Here is a 6,663-nt window from a genome sequence, read left to right on the forward strand (position 1 = left end):
CATTAGCTCGACTCTTCACACGCTACCTGTCTGAATGCAAGGTTCCATCCCAATGGAAAACCAGCAAGACTGTACTACTATACAAGAAAGGAGACATCCACGACATTGGCAACTATCGCCCAATCTGCCTATTGTCTGTCATCTACAAACTATTCACTCGAGTCATCCTGAATAGGATTAGCAGAACACTAGATGAAGGACAACCATGTGAACAAGCTGGATTCCGAAAAGGATTCAGTACCATCGACCATATCCACACAATAACCAAACTCATTGAGGTATCTCGGGAGTTCAAGATGCCACTCTGTCTAACGTTCATTGATTTAAAGAAGGCCTTTGATTCTGTTGAGACGGAAGCGGTCATGGAAGCCCTAGCCAATCAGGGAGTACAAACTCAATACATCAGGAACCTTCGTGAGCTCTATTGCGGATTCACTACCAAGATCTCACCATTCTACAAAGAAGTAATCATCCATATCAAGAGAGGGGTTCGGCAGGGTGATACCATTTCACCAAAACTCTTCAGTGCCACCCTCGAGAACATCATGCGACGACTAGAATGGGAAAACATGGGAGTGAAGATAGATGGTCGGCAACTACACCACCTCCGCTTTGCTGATGATATCGTTCTAATAACACCAAACATCAGCCAAGCGGCACAAATGCTTGCGGACTTTGACCGTGAGTGTGGAAAGGTCGGACTACAGCTGAATCTTACGAAGACAATGTTTATGAGAAACAGCCTTGTTCCTGACGCTCCATTCGCTCTCAACGGAACCACCATCTCCGAATGCAACAGTTATATATACTTAGGTCGAGAAATCAACATGATGAATGACCTGGCACCTGAGTTACGCAGGAGGAAGAGAGCGGCTTGGAATGCCTTCAAGAGCATTGAAGAAATAACTAAAAGGACAAAGAACCTCCAGCTACGAGCACATCTCTTTGATTCCACTATTCTTCCTGCATTAACATATGCCTCAGAGACCTGGACCCTACGAAAACAGGATGAGAACACTATTCGGGTCTCTCAAAGAGGAATCGAAAGAACTATGCTTGGAATATCACGATTCACTCAAATGAGAGATAGAATCCGGAGTTCTGATCTTCGTCAACGCTCAAGAATCAGAGACGCTGTCTCATTTGCCAAGACATCAAAAATCAGATGGGCTGGACATGTAATGAGGTTTACAGACAACCGCTGGACTAGAGCCATTACTGATTGGATTCCACGAGACATCGAAAGATCACGTGGACGCCCACCTATAAGATGGTCAGACTTCTTCGTCAAGACCCTAAATGATCGGTTTGAGGCTCTACATGTTCCTAAAACGAACAGATACCATTGGGCTACGCTAGCACGCAACCGGGATGAATGGAGACGTTACTGGCACCCGCTCGAATAAATCGATGAATAACGGGGATTAAGTGATTATGTGATTAAGTGAAGTATAGCAAAGAGTGCTTGCTTCAGCAGCACATATACTAAAATTGGAAAGATACAGAGAAGATTAGCATGGCCCCTGAGCAAGGATGATACGCACATTCGTGAAGCATTCCATAGTTTTAAACCCTAAAGATTCTACAGAAAAGCTCCTAGAAATAATAGATCGGTTTAGTAAAGTGGCAGGCTATAAAAGCAATACCCAAAAGTCCATGGTGTTCTTATATACAAATAACAAAAGAAAAGAAATAAACATAAAAAAAAAAACAATCCTGTTCACAATACTACCTCAGAAAATCCAGTACCTTGGAATCAGCTTAACCAAAGAAGTGAAGGACCTATACAAGGAAAATTACAAGACACTACTTCAAGAATATAAAAGCGGACACTAGGAAATAGAGATACATCCCGTGCTCATGGATAGGGAGGATTAACATTATCAAAATGGCAATACTGCACAAAGCACTATAAAAATTCAATGCGGTCCCTATCAGGATACCCATGACATTTTTCAAAGAAATAGACAAACATTCCTGAAATTCATAGACAAAAATAAACCCCCACGAATAGCTAAAACAATCCTTGGGAAAAAGAAGATGGGTAGCATCACCTTCCACAAGTTCAAACTGTACTACAAAGCAATAGTAATTAAGATAGCATAGTACTGGGCTAGAACCAGACCTGCAGACCAATGGAACAGAGTTGAATATTCTGTCATAGACCCCCAAATATATGACCACTTAATCTTTGACAAAGGAGCAAGAAATGTGAAGTGGAACAAGGAAAGCCTCTTCAACAAGTGGTGCTGGGAAAAATGGATAGCTACCTGCAAAAAAAAATAAACTATGACCTCTGTTTAATGCCAGGTACAAAAGTCAGATCAAAGTGGATTAAAGACCTCAATATCAGACATGAATCTATAAGGTAAATGGAGAAAAATGTAGGCAGAACTCTCCACAACATTGAAGCTAAAAGCATCTTTAAGGATGAAACAGCACTAACCATGCAAGTGAGAGCAAACATAAATGAATGGACTACATAAAACTAAGAAGCTTCTGCACTTCAAAAGAAACAGTGACCAAAATATAGAAAAAAACCACAGAATGGGAAAGAATATTTACCCAATACCAATCTGATAAGGGATTAATATCCAGGATATACAAGACACTAGTAGAATTGTACAAGAAACAAAACCTCCAACACAATCAAAAACTGGAGAAGAAATGAACAGAAGTTTCCTCAAAAAGAAATACATATGGCCAAAAGGCACATGAAAAAATGCTCCACATTGCTAGCCATCATGGAGATGCAAACGAAACAACAATGAGATATCATCTCACACTACAGAGACTGGCACACATTCAAAAGAACAAAAGCAACCAGTGCTGGAGTAGATGTGGGGAAAAAAGGGACAGTCTTTCACTGTCCACTAGTCCAGCCTTTCTGGAAAACAATATGACAGCCTTCATAAACTAGAAATTGAGTTTCCATATGACCCCGCAATACCACTTCTGGGAATATATCCTGAGGATGCAAAAAAGCACAGTAGAAACTACATCTGTACCTATATGTTCATTGCAGCACTATTCATAAAAGCCAAAATCTGGAAACAACCCAAGTGCCCTAGAACATATGACTGGTTAAAGAAACTTTGGTACATCTACACAGTGGAATAGTATACAGCTGTCAGGAGAGATGAAGTCATGAACTTTGCTTATAATTGGGTAGACATGGAAAGTATCATGCTAAGTGAAATGAGTCAGAAGGACAGACATAGAAGGACTGCACTCATTTGTGAAGTATAAAATAACATAACATGAGGCTGACACCTACAGATAGTAGATACACGGTACAGATAGATTGCTCCATAGCTAGAAGTCTGCCTCATGAGCAAAGGAGAAAAGAAAGCTGGAATAGAGAAGGGATCACTGAAAAAAAGATGGCTGGAGAAATCGATCAGGATGGGAGATGTGTACAGAAAGTAGATAAAGGACCAAACATGACAACCTCTCAGGGTCTGTATTGCAAACCATAATCCCCAAATGTAGAGAGAGATTTTGAGGAATATTGTCTGCCATGGATGCAGGGGGAGGGTGGCAAAGGGGGTTATACCAGGGATATTGGTGGTGGGGAATGTCCACTGGTGGAAGGATGGGTGTTAGATCACTGTGTGATTGTAACCCAAACATGAAAGATTTTGACTATCTTATGGTAATTCAATATTTTTAAAAGTATAACAAATAAATTTATAACAAATAAATAAATAAATTTATAACAAATAAATAAATAAAAGTCTAACAAATACATTTTGATTGTGCAATAGACTCAAAAAAAGTCTTTTCAAGGATAATTAGTCAATAACAGTGTTAACTTGTTTCTGTCATTGAGAATTTTTAAAAGGAAAGAACAAATGCTTACAAGAACCTTAAAGAAACTAAAGAAACAGTTCTCTGTCTCTACCATTCTCCTGTCGTGGTATGGATCATTTGAATTAATTTGATATTCATAAATTTTTAGACAGTTTTGATAAAATATGTTTCATATGTTTCATATGATAGAAAATATAAAGAGTTTCATAAGAGCATTGACCTTGATCAGTTTCAAAGAAATGTATTTTCTTTTCCTTTAATGGAGTTGAACATGACATGCTAATATGCATATTGAGTTTAGCTGCTTAATTTGTTTAATAAGAGTAACTCTTCCCTGGAGAAATAGGACAGGGGTTAAGGTGTTTATTCTGTAGTGAGTCAAACTTCCATAAGGTCCCCTGCACACAGTCTGTAGTGATTCTTGAATACAGAGTCAGGACTAAGTGCTGAGAACTATGTTTTGTGGCCCTACCTCCCCCTCAAATAAAAAAGTAGATACATAAAGTAATGAGATTTTAGGGGATATGTAGTAAGATATCTTTATTGTGTATGGAATCCCAAACAATTTAATGTTTGTATCTGGAATACTCTATTAGAGTTGAAGGTATCAGCAAAGCAAACTGAATTTAAAAAGTCAAAGTAAATAAAATTGCATTTATAAATAAATATTAGTAGTGTATTTGGCCTTACTTGTGGTAATGCTTCTTATGAGCTGAAATCCAAGGCAAGAAGGGGTAGTTATTCTAATAGTATAATAATAGTTAATACTAAATAAAAATTTATCATGAACAATGGTTGATAGCTCTTAGAGTTTATAATGTTCATAACTATTGAGAAACATTTTGTACTTATGTATATGTATGTATGTATACAGTTAAAACTATTTTAAATAGAGAGTAATAGCACAGCAGTAGGGCATTTGCCTTGCGCACAGCCAGCCCGGCTAAGCCGGGTTCGATTCCTCCGCCCCTCTCGGAGAGCCCAGAAGCTACCTAGAGCATCTCACCCATGCGGCAAAGCCTGGCAAAGTACCTGCAACGTATTCAATATGCTAAACACAGTAACCAAAAAAAAAATGGAGACGTTACTGGGCCCACCCAAGCAAATGCTATTATTGTATAAGGTATAGAGAAATAAAGTACACATTTTTAATTAGTTTAAGAATTTAAGAAATTGTGACACAGTTGAAATCTAGACTCATCAGTATTTGATTCTATGGTTCAGATTGTTACAAATATACTGGATACCTACAGAGACAGATTATGAAGACACAATATTTACATTTTGAACTTTCAAAATAATATCTATTTAAATATATTACAATAAGAGAGTATAATAAAGTCAATGATCCTTTTATGCAAAAAAATTGTTGGAATCAAAGTACTTTAACTTTATTATTTTAATTTCCAACTAGCAAGACCACTAAAGTGTATTATCCTTGAATGACAATTTATAGTCTACAATAACCTTTTACTAATCACACATGACCACTCTCATTGTCACTGCTGCTTAGATATATAATACATTTTTAAAAGGACAATCCAAATATGTATCCTTCAAAGAATGTCAATTTGTGGTTGTTTATTCTGATTAAGATGTCAGTAACGAAGTACAGAAGCATAGACAAACCACTGTTCTCCTAAAAAGCTGCTGACAGCATCATGGCAGGGAGTGTTGTGACCTGAGGGCAAGAAGAAAGTGGCATGCAGGAAGAGACAGCAAGAGGTACATACACAAATTCAGCTGTGAAATAGATGTGTGGAATTACCTCCAGAATCCTCTCCAACTTTATTTTATGAACAAACATGAGCGTGGGAATGACAATAAATGGGGCTGTCATGAAGCTAAGAAGCAGAACACTGAAAACAGAATTTACACAAAGCGTTGACAAAGCACAAATCAAAAGGGGCGCTCAGAGCAAACAGGCTATCTAAACAGTCTCCACAGTTAAGAAATAGCACATATGGAGATTCCCAAAGTTTCAAGATATACATACAGAGTAGAATTTCATAAAGAATCTGTACATCAATGTGTAAAATCACTTCTTTTTGAGTATGTGGGGTGACTCTTCTCCCAAGCATGCTCAGGAAACTAGGTTTCTCTCAGATTGTCAGACAAGCACCTGGAAGTTCAATGTAAGGACTCGCCATGGGCTTTGCAGTGAACGGAACTACAAAAACCACACAGGCAATAATAGTGTGTGGCCAGCTGATGCAGAGGACCTAAAAGATGGCCAATGCATAATTCTATACTATTTCTTTGGCTCCTTGGAAAACACTTTTATAGGAATTATCTGTGAATTCACTAGATGGGCTCTACAGGATGTAATGGTATTCCAGTTACTCAGATAAAGTTGATGACATGGTAGTACTTTCATGTGATTGTGTGTGTATGTGTGTGTGTGTGTGTGAGTCAGTGTGTGTAATGTCAAGTTTAATCTTACATTGTCTTAAATCCTACATTGTCACTCTACCAAATCTATTATTTTGTTTTTCTATGCTATGCAAATTTTGCATGAGAGATGATCTCTTGTCATTTTGGGTGTCTGATTTGAGACCATCTAAAACAGATAACCTGATAATTTGCTTCAATAATATCTATTGATTTTGTAACTTTCATCTTACAATAACCTTAAAGTCAACTTACTTGTAACCTTGTTGTATTTTCATAAGATTTTCACTTGGTTATAACATAAATAGACATAGAGACTTTATAAGAAATAACATTACAGAAGGGTGTTGACATTGGACATTATTTTAACACTCATAGTTTCTACAAATACCAAAAAAATTTAACTAATCAATCAATATGAAAGACTTTTATATCTAGATGCTTTAACATAAGGGTTAA

At 37.4% G+C, this 6,663-nt stretch overlaps 1 non-coding gene across 1 annotated transcript; it reads left to right on the forward strand.

Moving 5' to 3' along the window:
• The first annotated feature begins 1,461 nt into the window (after nt 1–1,461).
• On the forward strand, nt 1,462–1,568 carry LOC130043209 (U6 spliceosomal RNA). The gene has a single exon (XR_008795335.1). It is a non-coding gene; the product is annotated as a U6 spliceosomal RNA (small nuclear RNA).
• Nucleotides 1,569–6,663: the final 5,095 nt, after the last annotated feature.

This window comes from Sorex fumeus, unplaced genomic scaffold (genome assembly GCF_029834395.1).
Source record: "Sorex fumeus unplaced genomic scaffold, SorFum_2.1 ptg000115l, whole genome shotgun sequence".
Classification (NCBI taxonomy): domain Eukaryota; kingdom Metazoa; phylum Chordata; class Mammalia; order Eulipotyphla; family Soricidae; genus Sorex; species Sorex fumeus.